General features: G+C 42.1%; 1 protein-coding gene and 2 long non-coding RNA genes across 5 annotated transcripts in view; 2 read left to right on the top strand and 1 right to left on the bottom strand.

Moving 5' to 3' along the window:
• LRMDA (leucine rich melanocyte differentiation associated) overlaps positions 1 to 18,799 on the top strand; it is a 753,700-nt gene that overhangs the window by 369,009 nt on the left and 365,892 nt on the right.
• LOC309533647 lies at positions 6,736 to 14,559 on the top strand. 3 transcript variants are annotated; one of them, XR_014220377.1, is made up of 4 exons: positions 6,736 to 6,807; positions 8,186 to 8,310; positions 12,431 to 12,485; positions 14,321 to 14,559. It is a non-coding gene; the product is annotated as an uncharacterized lncRNA (long non-coding RNA). The 3 variants fall into 3 exon arrangements; XR_014220378.1 differs by lacking the exon at positions 14,321 to 14,559 and having other exon boundaries at positions 12,434 to 12,706; XR_014220379.1 differs by lacking the exon at positions 14,321 to 14,559 and having other exon boundaries at positions 12,431 to 12,706.
• Positions 12,169 to 12,693, bottom strand: LOC309533663. The gene is made up of 2 exons (XR_014220394.1): positions 12,658 to 12,693; positions 12,169 to 12,316 (listed from the first exon to the last, which is right to left on the bottom strand). It is a non-coding gene; the product is annotated as an uncharacterized lncRNA (long non-coding RNA).

Genomic DNA, 18,799 nt, shown 5'->3' with positions numbered 1-18,799 from the left:
CAATAAATAATAATATAAATTATATCTGGAACTGAATTTTTCTGGAACTGTGGACGAATGTCGAGAATTGGGAAATATTTTATTTTTAACCAAGCACAGGCAATCCTGTGTAGTATTATCATAGTACTTACCGCATATTTGAGTTTCTGAGTGCTTCACATACATTATGTCAGGAATCTTCCAAATTGTTTGCCAGAGGCCACTCGGGGAGTGTGTGTTAGAGGGAAGTTTTGAACTGGGAGCTTCCTGGTTTACATCCTAGTCCAATCGTGCAGTGCAGGCGGGAGGCAGTGATGGACATCAACTTGGATGGCTTTAAAAGAGGAATAGACAGATACATGGCAGAGATGGCTACTAGTTCTAGTGCTCATGTTCTGCTCACTGATTTCTCACAGGCTTCTGGTTGGCCATGTGAGAACAGGATGCTGGACTAGATGGACAGCAGGCCTGATCCAGCAGGCTATTTTCATGTTCTTATTTGGGGTCAGAAGTCCAGGTCTCCACTAAGCAGCACAGTCAGGAGTTGCTCCAACATAACAGAACTAGCTCAATTCATATCATGAAGTGATATGGATTGCCATCTACAAAGGGAGGGAGCATAAGACTGTTAAGTCCAGAGTCTAAAATTATCCAGTTCCACCACTGGCTCAGTTTCCCCACCACTATGTTAACCTAGTTTCCAGATCTTTTACCCTCAGACCAACAAGCAAGTGGGTTTCGTGTTCTGCAGGTGTTCATCTCTGACCCATAAATTAAAGCCTTTAGATCCTCTACCATAATTTTATGAGCTTACTCATATGATTTTAAGGCTTTTATGACCTCATAGGAAAGTCCTGTTCTGCTATCTGGGGACCATTTGAAATATTAATGACATAACACACATCAGTTTTGCTGGCAGACCTATTCTACCTATAAGCCTGCTTCAAAAAGGCACTGGGTGTTTTCCCCGTTCCCTCCCCCCTTTTACCTCACATTTTGTCCCTTTAGAAATTATCATGACGCATGTCAGGCGCTTTCACACAGAAGGAAAAAAGTCACATTAGCTTCCAAGTTTCTGATTGTCTAAATAACACAGTAACTCAACATACAGCTGTCTGGCATTTTGACAGTACAATAACCCATAATTCCTTCTGCCACTCAACACTTCAAGGTTAGCATTTTGTAGTTTGCTCTCAAGGAGCATTCATTTAAATTTTCAAGAGGCAAAGTGCTGAAATGCTGCATTATACCTCTTTAGATATATTTTTATTTACTTTTCTGGTGTCCAATTTTTTCCTCCTCTCCTGGTATTTTCTCTCTCTTTAAGTTGCCAGTGAAGGAGTTAAGTATTCTCCAAACTCTCTCTATTAATTTTGTATTTAATATAATAAACATTAACACTATGCCTTGCTATTGCAGGGGCATATAATAGTAAGATATTATTTAGATTTGTAAACTGTAGGGAAAGTCAGAAAAATGAATATAGACATGCTGATTTGCCAAATGGTTTGTTTAACATGAGCTTTGGTGTGAGCTTGGCTTGGGAGAGACCGATTACTGGGGTGGTTGTGGGTGGGAGAACAACATGGGATTCTTTCTTGAATGACTTACTTTGAGAAACAGTAATATTTGGTCATCTTAAACTTCTGTATCACATCACATAGTTTTACCACACTAGAATCTCAACAATTTTATTGGAAGTTGGGAGACAGTCTCTCACAAGGCAAAGTTTGGTATGTTTTACCCAAGATCAGTTCCTTAGACAAATATCATTTCCATGAATGAAACTACAAGTACCCCCTAGGGGCATGACTATGGAAGTGATGAGTTGTTCTAGATCAGGCATCCCCAAACTCGGCCCTCCAGCTGTTTTGGGACTACAACTCCCATCATCCCTGACCACTGTTCCTGTTAGCTAGGGATGATGGGTGTTGTGGTCCCAAAACAGCTGGAGGGCTGAGTTTGGGGATGCCTGTTCTAGATGTTAGACTATATGTTCTAGCCTAGCATTTCCTCTGACCCGTTTAAATTGTTAATACATTATGCCCATTTTTCTCCTTTTTTTCTAAGATGAACAAACACAGCAAGGGCACCTACAATTTAAATAGTTGTGTAGACCATTTCGTGGGACACGGGTGGCGCTGTGGGTTAAACCACAGAGCCTAGGACTTGCTGATCAGTGGTTCGAATCCCCGCGACGGGATTAGCTCCTGTTGTTCGGTCCCAGCTCCTGCCCACCTAGCAGTTCGAAAGCACATCAAAAACCAAGTAGATAAATCTGCTGGGAAGGTAAACGGCATTTCCATGCACTGCTCTGGTTCGCTAGAAGCGGCTTAGTCATGTTGGCCACATGACCCGGAAGCAGTACACTGGCTGCCTCGGCCAATAAAGCGAAATGAGCGTCGCAACCCCAGAGTCGGCCACGACTGGACCTAATGATCAGGGATCCCTTTACCTTTAAAGGTAAAGGTAAAGGTACCCCTGCCCGAACGGGCCAGTCTTGACAGACTCTGGGGTTTGTGCGCCCATCTCACATCTATAGGCCGGGGGCCAGCGCTGTCCGGAGACACTTCCGGGTCACGTGGCCAGCGTGACAAAGTTGCATCTGGCGAGCCAGCGCAGCACACGGAACGCCGTTTACCTTCCCGCTGGTAAGCGGTACCTATTTATCTACTTGCACCCGAGGGTGCTTTCGAACTGCTAGGTTGGCAGGCGCTGGGACCGAGCAGCAGGAGCGCACCCCGCCGCGGGGATTCGAACCGCCGACCTTTCGATCGGCAAGCCCTAGGCGCTGAGGCTTTTACCCACAGCGCCACCCGCGTCCCTTTACCTTTACCTTTACCTTATAGACCATTTCAGCAAGCAAGGGATGAGAAAATCTCCCCCTGTTGAAATTCTCCCATCTACACAATGATAAAGCCCTGCCCTCCTTTGCATCTAATAATTTCCCTCTTCATCTTCTGCGTAGAAAGGGTGCTAAACAACAGAGAAAGGATGGTGACACACACCTCTGATACAATCCACTTATTGTTAAGGGCTATGTTCTCACACCACTTGTGGATCTTCACTCTAGAGCAGGGGTCAGCAAACTTTTTCAGCAGGGGGCCGGTCCACTGTCTCTCAGACCTTGGTGGGGGGCTGGACTGTATTTTGAAAAAGAAGAAGAAGAAGAAATTCCTATGCCCCACAAATTACCCAGAGATGCATTTTAAATAAAAGCACACCTTCTACTCATGTAAAAACACGCTGATTCCCAGACCGTCCGCGGGCTGGATTGAGAAGGCGAGTGGGCCGGATCCGGGCCCCGGGCCTTAGTTTGCCTACCCATGCTCTAGAGCAAGGGTTGTCAACCTGGTCCCTACCACCCACTAGTGGGTGTTTCAGGATTTTAGGTGGGCGGTAGGGGGATCTACGGTACAAGCTGAATCCTCCTTCCATCGAGCACTGGTGGGCGGTAAAGAAATTTTACCATCAAGAAAGATGCATTCGTGGGCGGTAGGTAGAAAAAGGTTGATGACCCCTGCTCTAGCGTATTAGATGCGGACTTCAGAGACTGAAATTCCAATTCCTGCTCAGCTGTTAATTTTCCTCCCCAACAATCCATTTGCAACCCTGTTAACTCGGAAAATCGCATTGATGAAACCTGGGGTGGTCTACCAGCATAAAGTTCTTTCTCGCCATTTGATATTTAGTATGACATGGGGGTATATTGATCAAAAAGCCACAGTTCCATAAAGCAACATGTTACTGCACTGTGACATGAACACTGGTAACCGGGGCAGATTTTAAGATTATAACAAGAAAAAACCTTCACACAAAAACCCCAGTCTGAATTCAGCCTGGATGACCTAGGGTTAGTCATTTTTTAGTTTAACCTCTCACTGGATTGTTGTGGTGACAACATGGGTAACAGTGGTGGAGAAGAACCATGTACAAAGTCCTCCATGTAGAAAGGATGGGAAAGAGGTGTAATAAATAAGGCGTAAAAGTGCTTCCTCCAACCGGATCTAAACATTTAACTGAGAATTGGGAGAAATCATAATTAAAAAATACAAATGATTCTTTAAAATGTTGCTGCTTCTGTTTTCTATGCAACTTGGAATAGCACTGAATATTGTTTGGAGCAATTTTTGCTTGAACAGGACAGTTGTATAACCAAGTAGCCCTTTAAATCCATCTGTGCCTTCCTTCTTCCTAGTATAAAAGAATGCAGGATTTCACTCTCTGTCTCTGCTCCAGCAGGAATATGTGCTGCTTAGGTATTCATTTCAGTGGCATTGACAATGCTGACAATATAATTGACCTAAAAAGTTCTGGATTTCCTGTTAATGCACTTTTAGAAATGTACATCAACTACAGAAAATCATTTCTATCTACATTTCGCTTGATTTCCATTTTCAAGAAAAAAGGGTTTCATCATTATTATTCTATTTGAATAGCACTGATATCTTGAGAGATGGAAGGAGACTTCTATTGTATGCAGGAGTACTTTATTTCGATATTTTCTTTGTCTGATTATACATGATAAACACACATTAGTGACATTCCGTGCATGTTTTGAAGATAAATGGAATATCTCTTTAAGCCATTCCTGACACTTCCTAACCTGTGGGTTTAATGGCATATTCTTTCTTTGATTCAATAATTTGTCTGTCAAAAAAGCTGTGCTGACATTCTCCTTGTTGTGGGACTGAAATGGAAAGAAATCTCTTATCTTTGAGATAATTTTTTTTTTAAATCGAGGTGAACATTTTAGGATAAAAAATGTTTTTAAAATCATTTTGGTGAGGGGGGAAAAAGATGTAAGTGTTGACATTATACCAAGTGCTGGATGGCAAGTGATAAAAGGAATAATATTATCTAAAACTCGAAGTCTTTCTTGAATTAATTAGGGAATGTGTGAAGTCTTTTTTTCAAGGCAGTAACCTCTATTGCTTCTTGCATAAGTAGTAGCTCTGTCAACTTACAGATATAAATGTCTAAAATAATGGACTTTGTCTGAACTAATCTGTGACTTTTCGGTTTTAGAAGTATCAGTGATAATCTTAGTGTTTATTTCAGTTGTTCCTATGCCTCCTTTTTTCAGGTTTACAGCCAGAATGTCATGGTTTGTTTCATCCTAATATTTAGGGAGGAATTTGTTGACATTTCTTAGAACAATATTGCACAGGTATCTTTAATCCTATAAGGATTTTAAATCCTCATTTCTCTCTGGCATCCTAGTTGTAAAGTCCATTCCTGTATGGCTGTTGTTACTATGGGCTACTTCATATGTTTGGGATATATGTTGCATGTACCCTTTAAAAATGTGAGAGTGAGACCTGAAGGTGCATATGCTCCTTGTTGTGTGTTTATGTTGTCTTGACTAATTTTCTTTCTTTCTTTACAATCTTCTTACCCTGCTCTTCAGCTGAAAAGGCACCCAGACACAAATGCACAGATCACCATAGAACAGGATGGTGTAAAGTAAAACAAACCCTAATCTGCCCTCAAACTTGCAGTCTAAAAGACATGACACAAGAGCAAAAGGGGCTGGGGCTGGAAGAGGAAAACAAGAATACTCTGGCGCTAATACTGGACCCCATTGATAAAATTCATAAGATGAGCAGCCTGGATATAAATAGTTCAGAGAAAGGAGAAGCTAGGGAAGTGGGTTCACTTCTTACTTTGTGTCTCCAGCATAGCACATGTATACACTATGCAGATAGTTAAACTAGTAATGTACAATGTTCATGCTACCTTTCAGACATTCAAATGTCAATGTATTTAGGATATTTGCCACTGTGCCCATGAAAAAGGGGCAGGGATCTAGTCACCATTTTGTGCTAAGCTTCAAATGGAGTGTTATGTTGTGGTGGTGGTTGTTTTTTGTTGTTGTTGATAATAATTTCATTCAAAAATTGCTTCCCATGAGGCACCCTGAAGCAATTTACAAAATAATAAAGACATATGTAAAACAGTTACATATATTAAAACAGTACATATAAAAACTATATATCTATATATCTATATCTATATCTATATCTATCTATCTGTTCAGATGCAATACAGATACCAACTAAACACACAAGTAAAGTGTCATGTACTTGGTATTCAAGGAGTGCAGTGCATTGTGTGTCTTTCCTGGCCCCTTTGAAACTGGATGTAGGGGCTGTGTAGACTTGTGTCCTTAATTATGCACAATCACCTTTTAGTCCAGAGCAATGTGCTCAGAGTCTTTTCTTCCCCTCACTTCCAATGGGTTCGACGGTCAAGCTATAGTATTTGAATTTAAAACATAGTGTTATGTCCTGAATTGGAATGTAAAATTTCATTGTGAGATCTTGCTGTTCAAAGAAGATATTACAAACAAACAAACAAACAAACAAGCAGAATGTTGAATAGGCAAAACACACACAAAAAGGCCAAAATCATTTCTTTTCTCAGTTGAAAAAGAAAGACAGGAATGTCTCTCCCCATGATGGAGATCACCATGGGTAAGTAGTGTGGCATGGTTCTGCCCCACCCATATCCTGTCCTTTAAGATTACCCAGTTTCTCTAATTCTCAATCATATATACCGTAAACAGCAATCACATCTTACCTACGGCAGGCTCGAAAACACAGGTTACAGATTACTACACTGGCAGCAATTAACACTTCAATAGCTCCCATCTCCTTACCATTGTTACCTCATCCCTGGCCATTTGCTGGGTTACATGGCAGTCATCTCATTGTTGCATCAAAGCCACCTGCCAGTCAGAATCCACGTAGGTCAAGAACACTTTAAACACTGGCCTTTGTCATCCATCTGACAATCCATGGTTGCCTTGAGACCAGGAGCCTGTCTGTAAGTAGATACATTAGGACAGAAATGATTAGAAAAAATTGCTTTATTTTCTTTCATGCCCCATTCTGCCTTTTCCCATTGGGTCTCTTAAACAAGACTATTAGTAAACTGTCTTGAAATTGGGAGCTGGAGTCTGATGTGTGTTTGTGACACCTTATAGGAGGGTATATTCCCCCACCCACCCTGTGGCTCAGTCTCTTTGATCCCATGCTACGCATTCATGTCTAGGGAGAACTGGAGGAGAACCAGCTAGCCTGCTTCCTATGAGGGATAAGCTTAGGCAGGATGTTCCCTCATCTCCCTATCTAATATTAATCACTTGTAGCACTGAGAATCACTATCACTTTCAGCTCAAGTTTAAAGGAGTGCAGGGTCTGTTGATAGCATACCTCAGTTTGGGTGCTTTTGAGTGCTTTGCTACAAGTACTAATTTCCATAACATAAACATTAGCCTTGAGATTTTAGCCTTTATTTTGCAAGACTTCTTTTTCCCCTTGAAAGGTAATATAATTTAAAACAGGAGTGACTGGAAATTGTGCTAGCTCCTAACATTTACATGAGGGAACATTTTGCAGGTGGGTTTATTTTATTTTTAAAAGAAATATTAATCACATCTGAACCCAACCCTTCTTTCAAGAAGCACAGGATGGCTTAAAATTTTATACTCTCAGTTAGGGACATCTCAAGAGCACCTGATGAACTTTAAGACTGTTTAACCCAAATATCTTTGAGTAAAAGGTAAAGGCGGCGCTCATCTTGCTTTACACGCCGAGGGAGCCGGCATTTGTCTGCTTCCGCAGACAGTTTTTCCAGGTCATGTGGCCAGCATGACGAAGCCACTTCTGGTGAAGCCAGAGCAGCACATGGAAACACGTTTACCTTCCCGCTGGAATGGTACCTATTAATCTACTTGCATTTTGACGTGCTTTCGAACCACTAGGTTGGCAGGAGCTGGGACCGAGCAACAGGAGCTCACCCCGTCACAGGGCCTCAAACCGCCGACCTTCCGATTGGCAAGTCCAAGTGGCACAGTGGTTTAAACCACAGCCACCCGCATCCCCATCTTTGATTAGTTTAACCCAAATATCTTTGATCCAAGGCCATCAATCAGTTTGCCATAGAACGCTGGTTAATTCAATAATCTGGAACCTATAGCCCTCCAGATGTTGTTCGTCTGCAGCTCCCATGAGCCCCAACCAGAGTGGCCGATGGTCGGGGATGTTGAAATTGTGGAACTTCATCTGGAAGTGCCACAAGGTCCCAGTCTCTGGATTAAAGTCATCTACCAATGAGCACATTTCAGGCCTAAAACATGGGGAAGCTGGAAGCAAGTGTCAAATCTCTTTTTGTTAACTAGCATGGATTTATTTATCTTCAGGGTTGCTTCTTCTCCTTTCATCTTGATGGCCCTCTCCTTGTTCTTCCTGAAACGCTGACTTAGCAACTGGATATCATAAGTAATGGTCAGAACTCTAGAGTGTATGGGGGTCACCAGAACCGGAGGTACTGAATATTTGCAGATACATTTCAAACAACTAAGCTTCTTAGTACGGGATGTTTGCATGCCATGAGTCCTTTAGACCTCCAATAAAAAAATGAACTCAGTTGATTGGGAAGACAAGGATGTCCTGTCTGGAAGGAAGTTGAAAATGGGAGAAAACAATTCTTTGAGAAAAGAAATTTCATGACCAAAGGCGCCTGGAAAGCAAAACAGCAGTTGGGAATTGTCCGCAAGTGATTGATTTAGAACAGGGGAAAACTTAGCTTCATTGTAAATAGTGCATTCATCAGAGTCCTTTCCATAGTGCTGGCTAAAATTATTTATTAAAATATTTATATTCCACCCTTTCTATCACAACAGCAGAATCCACAAAACAGCTATTGCTGCTTGTTGGTGCTACCATTTAGGTGGTACTGCTAACGTAATGCTAAACATCTTAAAACATAGAAACAGTACAGTCTAGTTCAGAAGAATTTGTGTATTTGTTTGTAATATATTTAATCTGCCCTTCACCAGGTGGTTGCAGGGCAGAAATAATTATAACAAAATACAGAATCCAGTCCACTCCTCCCATTGGCAGACCTAATTCAGATTGTACAGAGGAATATAGTTGGGCATAGAATTAATACATCTCTAGCACTAGCAGAATTGAGAACATTTTTCATCACAAAGATTGCATACTTTTAGGGTTGCCATGCATCTGGAATTTCCCAGAGATGTCCCCATTTTCAGGCTTCAAAGTTCTGTCCATTTTTTAGAATTTGCAAAAATGTCTCGGTTTGTTTGTTTGGTCTGCCCTGCCCCAATCCTTGTACTCCGCTTGCGAAGGTCAGCCGGTCTTGCATCTCTCTCTGTCTCTTCTCCTGCCCAGCTCTTTTCTCCACCCCGTCCCCTCTCTGCTGGAGCCACCTGCCGGGCAGCGAGGGGCTGGCAGTGGCAGCGGCGGCTGGGCCTAGGCTGGGCTGGGTAAAGACCCAGCAGGGGGGAGGGGAGGGAAGCGAGGGGAGGCCTGGGACTGAGGCAGCGGTTCCCTCCGGATAGGACTCCTGATTCCCGCCCCCCTGCTCCTGATCCCCCTTCCTTCTTTTCTTCCCTCCTCACTCTTGCCTTATTTTGCAAACTTTGGGGTGGGTGGGTAATAGAGTTTTTTAATGGGCTGTGTGTATGCTGGGGGAAATCTCTCTTGAGCAGGCAGAGAGCTCTTCACTTGGCTCCCCCACCCTTTCCTTGCATTGGGAAAAGGTTTTTTAAAAATCTATACAGTGGTACCTCGGGTTACAGACGCTTCAGGTTACAGATGCTTCAGGTTACAGACTCCGCTAACCCAGAAATAGTACCTCGGGTTAAGAACTTTGCTTCAGGATGAGAACAGAAATCGTGCTCCGGCGGCATGGCAGCAACAGGAGGCCCCATTAACTAAAGTGGTGCTTCAGGTTAAGAACAGTTTCAGGTTAAGAATTAAGAACGAATTAAGTTCTTAACCTGAGGTACCACTGTATAGTTTTTGGGGGGTTTTTTTTGCAGGCAGGGGTGTATTGAATCTGAATAATCAGATATATAAACCTGTTTTCCACCCCTATCGCCCAATTTACATGATCTGGAACCCATATTATTCCCTGCCTTCATTCTGCATATACCATGCCAGTAAGATACCTCTCCTCTGCACCTGCCCCCCCCCCCCCAGCAATTTTAAAAGTTTAATGGTGTCTTTTTCTCTTGGGTGTCCTCTGTTTTGCTCTTCAAAATATGGCAACCCTACTTTGCAACCTTCTGAGGGCCAAATATTGGTTTTGGGTATGGGGAGAAGACAAAGTGGGTGGAACAAATAATACTATTTTTTACTTTTGTGCAATAGATTTGTCTCCACACATATTCTTTATCTTTATTCAGGAAAGCAAAATGCATTATCATAGTTCAAAGACACATTCTAGTCTAGCAAAAACACACACACAAAACAACCCACTCAAGGAATATGCAAAGCAAGACTGGTGAGTGATGTAGCCTGAGGAGACTCCTGAGGGCCAGGTAGAGATACCTGAGTTCATATTTGGCCTCTGGGCCTGAAGTTTCCGTCTCAGTATTCAAACTCTTTTGTTAATATTGTCAAGCTAACCTTTGCAGCAATCTTGTAAGTTGGGCTCATTATTTTTATCCTTATATTATACATTGAGAGAGGTGGGGGTTATCCTGCTTGGCAGGGGGTTGGACTCGATGGCCCTTGTGGTCTCTTCCAACTCTATGATTCTATGATTCTATGATTCTATGATCTAAGGCCTCCTGAGGTACTAGAACACACAAAGCAGCAAGATCACTATGAGAGACAGAGATACCATACCCTACAAGTGTCCCAAATTTCCCAGGACACTCCCAGAATTACAGAAGCCACCCTGACTTCTGATTTGATCCCGGAATGTCCTGTTTCTCCCCCTCCAATTCCACCACTGTTGAGCCACATTGCCGTGCAAGTCAGTTGCCTCCTGCAAGAGCAGCCTCCAGCATTCCTCTGATGAAAATTGGGGTTCGTGTCTTTTGGTGCTGTGCTGCCGTGTGAGCCAGCTGATTCATACAGTAGCGTGGCACTAAAACACACGTGTCCCGATTTTTATCAAAGGGATGTTGGAGGGTGTGGAGGTACCATTGTGCTAGCATGTGCTAGCAGCAATGTTAGCTTAAGACCTGTTGTTCCAAGTGACACTCTTGAATGGGATTATTTCTGTTGCCCTTCCTCTTGGCAAGCTACCATTGATTATTGGAAGAACATGTGGAAATACCTTTACTATATGAGAGCCAGTGTGGTGTAGTGGTTAAGAGCAGTGGACTCATAATCTGGTGAACCGGGTTCGCGTCTCTGCTCCTTCACATGCAGCTGCTGGGTGACCTTGGGCTAGTCACACTTCTTTGAAGTCTCTCAGCCTCACTCAGCTCACAGAGTGTTTGTTGTGGCGGAGGAAGGGAAAGGAGAATGTTAGCCGCTTTGAGACTCCTTCGGGCAGTGATAAAGCTCTCTTCTTCTATATATGAAATGAAATCTTATCAGACCCTATAATGCCCTTAATAAAGGCAGTGGACATGATCCAGTGGGAAGTTCTTAAGCAAGTGTATTGAAATCAAGGGGAGTTGCACCAGAGCAGTGGGGCTTGCACAAGAGCACTTTCCTCTGGATTGTTCCCAGTGTGCCAGTATATATTAAACTTTTACTGACATTCTAGCAAGAAGGTACGGTTGTTAGCGGAGCTGTTTAGTGAATAACCAGGTGATGAAGCAACTACATAAATGCCGGGGGGGGGATATCCCTGGATAAACAAAGCAAATGTGTTCACATTGCCTTTTGCAGACATATAAATATTTAATAATCATCTGTCTACGGTGTGTGTGTGTGTGTGTGTGTGTGTGTGTGTAAATCTTTAAATAGACTGTTCCAAAGGCCAGAACCTGAATTTTAATTGATACACATTAGTCAACGTGGCTTTTTCTTTGGTTGAATGGTTTTATCTCTTCTAGGCAATTCTTTTCAAGACTTATATCTCTGATAAAACCTGCATTTTAAATGAAAGGTTCTTTTTTAATATTGTAGCCAAAGAAGGAGCCAAACGTTTGCAGCTCAGATTAGATTGCCTTGATCCACTTGTTATCTCAGCAAGAAATACAGAGTAGTGTCCATGCAAAAAGTCTCTGTGCATGCGTGCATGTATGTGCAGAACAAAGTCTATGTGTACATACACTTGTGATTATGAGCAACCCCTCATATTATTATTATTATTATTATTATTATTATTATTATTATATCAAAACGCTTTTAATGTGTAGTCTTTATGTTCTTCAATGCTTTCTTATTAATACTGCATCCACCAGCCACATGAATGTCCAAAACTGTGTTTAATTTTTCTCCCTTTTTCTGGCCACGTAGCTCAAGGCACCTTGATTCAACTGTCCCTTTGGATGTACCTTCTGTATCTCACATGAGCCAATTTCGACCGTCTAAGTGCTCAAATTGAGCTATTTTGCTCTCTGTAAAAATAAACCCAGGACCATTATGTGTGATTTTTCATTCTCACACACACACACACACACACACACACACACACACTCCCCATTATTTTCTCCCTCCTCTCCTTTTCTCAGCAGCCCCGGTGAATGCAGAGTGGCAACATTGTGGAGACCGTTGCGTTCACTCCAGGCATGTCAACTTCAATCTGCTGCGATTTGGTGTGAAATCTGTGCCATGGTGCGGGGCAAGAAAGGTCAACCCCCCATAATTGATGTTGCTTATTCATCTGCTTCCCGTGTATTTTTCCCCCTCTCCTCTCTACACGCTGGCCTTTGTTTGGATAAATTGTTTGAAGATTTACTGTAGTCCTTAAAGCCTGAGACGCAGCTCCTGCCGCTGCCCAGCTTCAGTGTCCTTTGCTAGGCAGGAGGCTCTGTTTGGATGACACACAATGGCATGCACACACTCACAGAAGGAGGGAGGGAGGGAGGGAGGGAGGGAGGGAGGGAGGGAGAGAGAGAGAGAGAGAGAGAGAGAGGAGTTCCCCCCAAAGACAAAACCCAGAGGACATATTTGAGTGTAACAGTTGCGACAGTCTTTCAGGCCGATTCACTATAAAATCTAAGCCGTGTTATACAATGTCTTAATAGCTATTAAAACCCCAAAATATTATTTTTAGGAACTTAGGCTGAACCAAGGGTGAAAGGGCATGGGCTGCCAGAGTTTGAGAGAAAGGGAGAAGTGATATTTCGAATTCCCTTATTGACAGTTTTCAAATTATTTCAAGAGGTGGAAACCCCTAATGATGATGACTGATGTGGCAATTTATCCTATTTTGGGTCATTACCTTTATTCTGCTTATGGCAGCAAATTGCTTCATTTACAATATATATATAAATATTATATTACTGAGCTGATCTCTTTGGCAACTTGAGGGGTCTTAGCCATGGATCTGAAAGAAATCAATGGTTACTAAATGGCAGAATTTCAATGAATGTAAATGAAAGAGATTTTGAGTACTGCAAAACGAGTGTAAAAGATATTTTTTTTAATGTAGTATGCATCCTTGTGATTGCAGCCATGGGGAAAAAAATATGCATATTGAACTCCTTATAAAAGGAAGCTTTTTAAAACAATAACAAAACAAAACCCAGAAAGGGCTACCTTCTGTAGATCAGAAGAAAGGGTGGGGGAGAAGGCTCACATCACCCAGTAATCCTGCCTGTAGATTGAATAAAATAGTTTGAAATCATTGTTTTGATTCCCATTCACTGAAGGCTGGAGTAGCTTTATTGGTTAAGCTGTTAAGTCTGCCGCAGTTTAAACACTTCTTTCCTGGTGCGCCCCTGCTTCAATTGACCTTGAGATGCGTTATCTTAAGTTGTGTTTTGTTTTTGAAAGAAACATGTATTGCTTTAGATGCCCAAGGCTGCTTCATGGTTTAGGTGCATATATTGTTATTGTTATTATTATTATTATTATTATTATTATTTAGACAACATGCATAGGAACAAATAAGCATATGTCACACACGACAGAACTTTTTCTTTCTTGTAAAGCACAAAGAGAGTGGTGTACAACCCGCAATTTTTAGCATATTTGAGGACAAGTGTATTCAGAGGATATACTGGGAATTGAGAGTTTTGGGTTTCAAATCCCTTCTCAGCCAGTGGATTACCCTGGACAAAGTGAACTTTCCCTTTCTTTCCAGGGTTTCTTCTCATTTCTTTTTCTAGGGATACTGTAAGGACAAACACGATAAGGAATACAAAGCCTTTGGTTTAAGAAAAATACACTTACTCTTTTTTATATGAAACCCTACAACAAACTGAAATTACATTTATTTAATCGAATCATATTAATAATAAACAAACACTACACTGCAAATATAAAAGCAATATATTCAACTGCACATCTAAATAAGTGCATTTTAAAATCTTACCTGCATATTAAATGCTATTTAAAAATAATTGCTGTTGTCGTTGGTTGATATTACTATTGTTATGGCTCCAATTTGTTTTCAGAATGATTTCTTCAATAAACACTCTTGGAAGCGGGGGACAGGACCATGCACCAATTTCTCTGCCTAAAGATGTAATGATAGTAAGAAGCTAAAATCCTGTGTTTGCTAAAGAATCATTACATTAGCAGGAATAACAGGGTAAAAGAAATTCTTTTGAAGCTGAAAGTAATTGACAATAAAATTCAGACAACCAAAATTATATAGAATGCTCCTTTTGCTGAAATAAAGGCCAAATTTATAAGCCGTGTTTGCAGGTTTACTCAAATACAAATTGTTCTTTTCATAGAGATATTGGTAACGCACTAACTGCATTAATGTAGTGACTAATGCACACAGTGATCTTTCAGATTTAGTGCTATCACCACCACAGCACAATATTTTTCAATAATATCCCCCTTTCTGTTATTTTTCATGCTTTCAGTGATTAAGTTACAACTGTGTTTTGTATAGTAATTTATTTGGGGGGCGGGGGACCCCTAGGAACTGGCCTTTTCCTTCTCAGTCTCCAGTGAAAAAGTCCCTACCTAATTTCTCTTTAAAAAGAGTTTTCTATTGCTTTTTGATGCAGGATTAAATATAGATACAATATAGTCTACAAGAAGGGCAGGTAACACAGTAAAAAATCATGTCCATGGGTTGTAAGACTTAAGATTGTGCCTGGGGAATAACTTGTTTGAATGCTGGAGGCAGGGAAGTTTGTGTGTGTGTGTGTGTGTGTGTGTGTGTGTGTGTGTTGGCTTTGGCTGGTGGTGATGGAGAATCCAAAATTCTCCATCTTCTGCTCTTTTTTCCATGTGCGTGTTTTTGTCTAAATGTTACATGGGGTTTATGAATACTGTATGCAGATCCCTTGTGTGCAAACTGAAATTGTACACTCCAGGAGCTGTTCTACTGTGTAATCTGCTGTAGAGATAGCCTTGCTCTTGCAAATTCATCTTAAGAGAAAGGTGGACCGATAAGCCCTACCTGCGCTATAAATTTAAAGCAATATCATACCACTTAAAGTAGTCATAGGTTCCCCCAAGGAATCCTGGGAACTGTAGTTGGTTAAGGGTGTTGACTGCGGTACTTTGCTTCCCATGGAAGAGCTCATTGAAAGTGGGAAGGGGAGAAGCTTTCTTGTCCATGAACTGTTAAAAAAAAAAAAGAATGTAAGAGGGGGGGGGAAGAGTGGAAGAGAAAAAAGTAGCCTTGTGGGGCAAAAGCAGCATACAGCTGTTCTGGTGGTGCTTATGGACTGTGGGCATGTGTGGAATAGTGTGGGAAGAAGCAGAGGGTCCACCTGTTTGCTGCTGTTTTTGTTTTGCTGCCCGCCAGCCATCTGGAGCAGTAGGCAGGAAGTTCCTTTTTTGTGTTGTGGAGGGAGGAAATCACGGAAATAACCTTTCTTTCCTTTTGTTGCTTGCTAGTCATGTGGCAGGCAGCTGCTTGAAGGGCTTTTTGAAAAACAAGGTGAAGGAAGAAATTCAGAAATAATGTCCTGCTGCTGCTGTGTTTGCTTTGCTGCCTGAATATAAGGGTGACGGGAGGATATGGCAACATTTTCTTGGTTCTGTTGCATGCCATGCAGCAGGAATTGCTTGAAAGCGGTTGGAGGGGGGATGCAGTACAGAGGCATCATCATTATTATCTTCATTAGTGCCTTTTTCTGGCTTGTTCCAAAGTTGTTGGGAGAAGGAGGGGCCCAATGAAGTACTACTGCTACTACTACAGTGGTGCCTCGCAAGACGAAAAGAATCCGTTCTGTGATTCTCTTCGTCTAGCGGTTTTTTTCGTCTTGCAAAGCAAGACCATTGAAGGATTCGCGGATTAGCACTATTAGTGCTATTAGAGGCTTTTAGCGGCTTATCTGCTGATCGGATCAGCTGATAAGCAGCTTAGCGCTATTAGTGGCTTATCTGCTGATCGGATCAGCTGATAAGCGGCTTAGCGGCTTAGAAAAAGGGGGGGAGGGGGAAAAACCAGCAGGAACTCGCAAGACATTGTCGTCTTGCGAAGCAAGCCCATAGGAGATTCGTTTTGCGAAGCACCTCCAAAACGGAAAACTCTTTCGTCTAGCGAGTTTTCCGTCTTGCGAGGCATTCGTCTTGCGGGGCACCACTGTACTACCACGGCCTTGTTCCCAAAAAGAGCCCAGGGTGGTAAACAAACCAGTAATAACACCATGAAGCAACTCCAGCATGGATCAATGTGGGTGGTGGTAGGGGTAATGTTTAAAGCGTTAATCTGGTCTACCATCTTGATTCAAAATAGTACCTGGTGTTCAAATATAGACAGAGGCTGCCACCTCCAACTCAGGAACCTTTGTGCCGAGTTTAGTAGAAATTTATTGAGAGGCACTCAAATTGGTGCAGATTGGAACCGTCCTGCCAGACTGAGTGACAATATTTCCAGAGGTGTTCAAATCAGTGTACTTTGGACCTGTAACACCAGGTAAAAGGTGAAGTAACACAATAGTCACATTTTGGTCCTCCATCTTTGTTCAAATGGTACCCAGCATCCAATCATCAAAGAAATCCACCACCCCCACCTTGGAAACCCTCTTGTCAAGTTTGATGATAGTATCTGAAGAAGTGCCAAAACTGCGCCCAAAATGGGCTAAATCATGCCAAAGTAACATTCTTGTCAGCCATCTTGATTCAAAATGTCACCTGGCATCCAAACATAGATGAAAACTGCTGCCCCTTCTTGGGAACCCTCACAACAAGTTTGTTAACAATATATTGGGTGGCGTCCAAAGAGAACAGACAGCGACACATTTCCCATAATATACTGTATATATTTATATCCTGCTCTTCCTTTATAAAGCTCAGTGTGGATTAGTTGGGAGTCCCAGTGTCTCCCCATCTAGGAAATGATCACTTCCACATATCAGCAGTAGGACTGTGTGCTCCTAGACATGACCAGTCATTTCTGCCCTGGCATAATTTCCTGTCAAACATTTTGTATTTTGCTGACACTTGAGCCTTGTTTGCATGTATAATTTTAAAGCAACTATCTTTAAATGACTCCCTGGCAAATTATGTGCAATCATAGTATAGTCTCCCTAATACTTTTATTTGACCTACCAAAAATGACATAAAGTCATTAGTAAGCTTTTGAGTTCCCCGGACGTCTTTATCTAGGAGGATATTAAACAAAGCAGGAGAAATGTAAGCTAGGCATATTCTTTCCCAAAGTATGCAGTTTATAAACAGCCTACGTTTCAAAACAGTCGTGCAGCAGTGTGTGGATGGCTGTTTTTGTCTTTTGTAAAAACTCTTAACTCTGAATGGTTTTTGTAAATATTCAATCGACTTCAGCTTGCAGTGTGATGTCACAAAGTGACAGACTGCTCCTTCCCCCCCTCTGCTTTTCATCTTTTCACTGTCAAAATGCACCCTTTGGCAGGATATTTTTCAATGGCTAAATGTGAGGCTGAGACACATTGCTCAGGGTTTCCTCCTTCATAATTCCAGCTTTGTTCCATCTTCATCGTGTGTGTGTGTGTGTATGTGTGTATATATATACATACATACTTGCTTTCGTAGATTTTCACGGGTACAGGAATGCAGGTTTTGGTGTCTTCGGGTGTCTTCCCGTGTAAGAGTCGGGGTGTCTGGGCGACGTTTCGACGAGGTCTCACTCGTCATCTTCAGGCTGGTGCTTTCGGCTTCTTGTTACTGTAACAAGAAGCCGAAAGCACCAGCCTGAAGATGACGAGTGAGACCTCGTCGAAACGTCGCCCAGACACCCCGACTCTTACACGGGAAGACACCCGAAGACACCAAAACCTGCATACATACATACATATACACACACATATATATATATTACACACACACACACACACACACACACACACGGAGATCTCCCACTGAAATAATTACTTTTACTGCTTTCTTTTTTCTCCAGTTAGTTTTACTATATGGATCGAATTTTTGGGATTTTATGATGACAGCTCATGACTGTGGATGTGCAAATAAGAACTCTATGTGAGATAAAATATACGTGTATTAATACTGAAAATCCCATGATAGACACCAGCAACTGGAGGCCCTTGGGACAGATGGGCTGGCACCCACCACTCCATGTAACCAGCCTAGAAGCAATATGTGGGAGCAGCATTTGTGATAATAGGAACTGGTAGCAGGTCTTTTTGGCAGACTTGGTCCACCTTCTGGAAGTTTTCCAACTGGTAATAATAGCTTTTAATTTGGGTCATGTGATGGCAATTTTGTTGTCATCCTTCTATCTTTGGAGACGATGGAAGAGTGAGCCTTTTGGGAGTAAAGGCAAACTATTGGATATTACAGCACCTGCTGTGGCTGTAGAAACTGATGCACGAGAGACATGTTTTTAGCAAGTGGCGCAGATGAGGGCCTCCAGTTTTGCTGCCACAGGTACACCATGACCCAATATGTATCACCACAGTCTTTCTCCACTGTCTCTCCTTGGAAAGGGGGTGGAAGATTTAATGTGAGGTTAAGCAACTCCAAGG

The sequence above is a fragment of the Podarcis vaucheri genome, assembly GCF_965113315.1.
Source record: "Podarcis vaucheri genome assembly, chromosome: 5".
NCBI classification, from domain to species: Eukaryota; Metazoa; Chordata; class Lepidosauria; order Squamata; family Lacertidae; genus Podarcis; species Podarcis vaucheri.
Note: the sequence above shows the minus strand (reverse complement) of the source record. Positions and strands in the feature narration are given on the sequence as shown.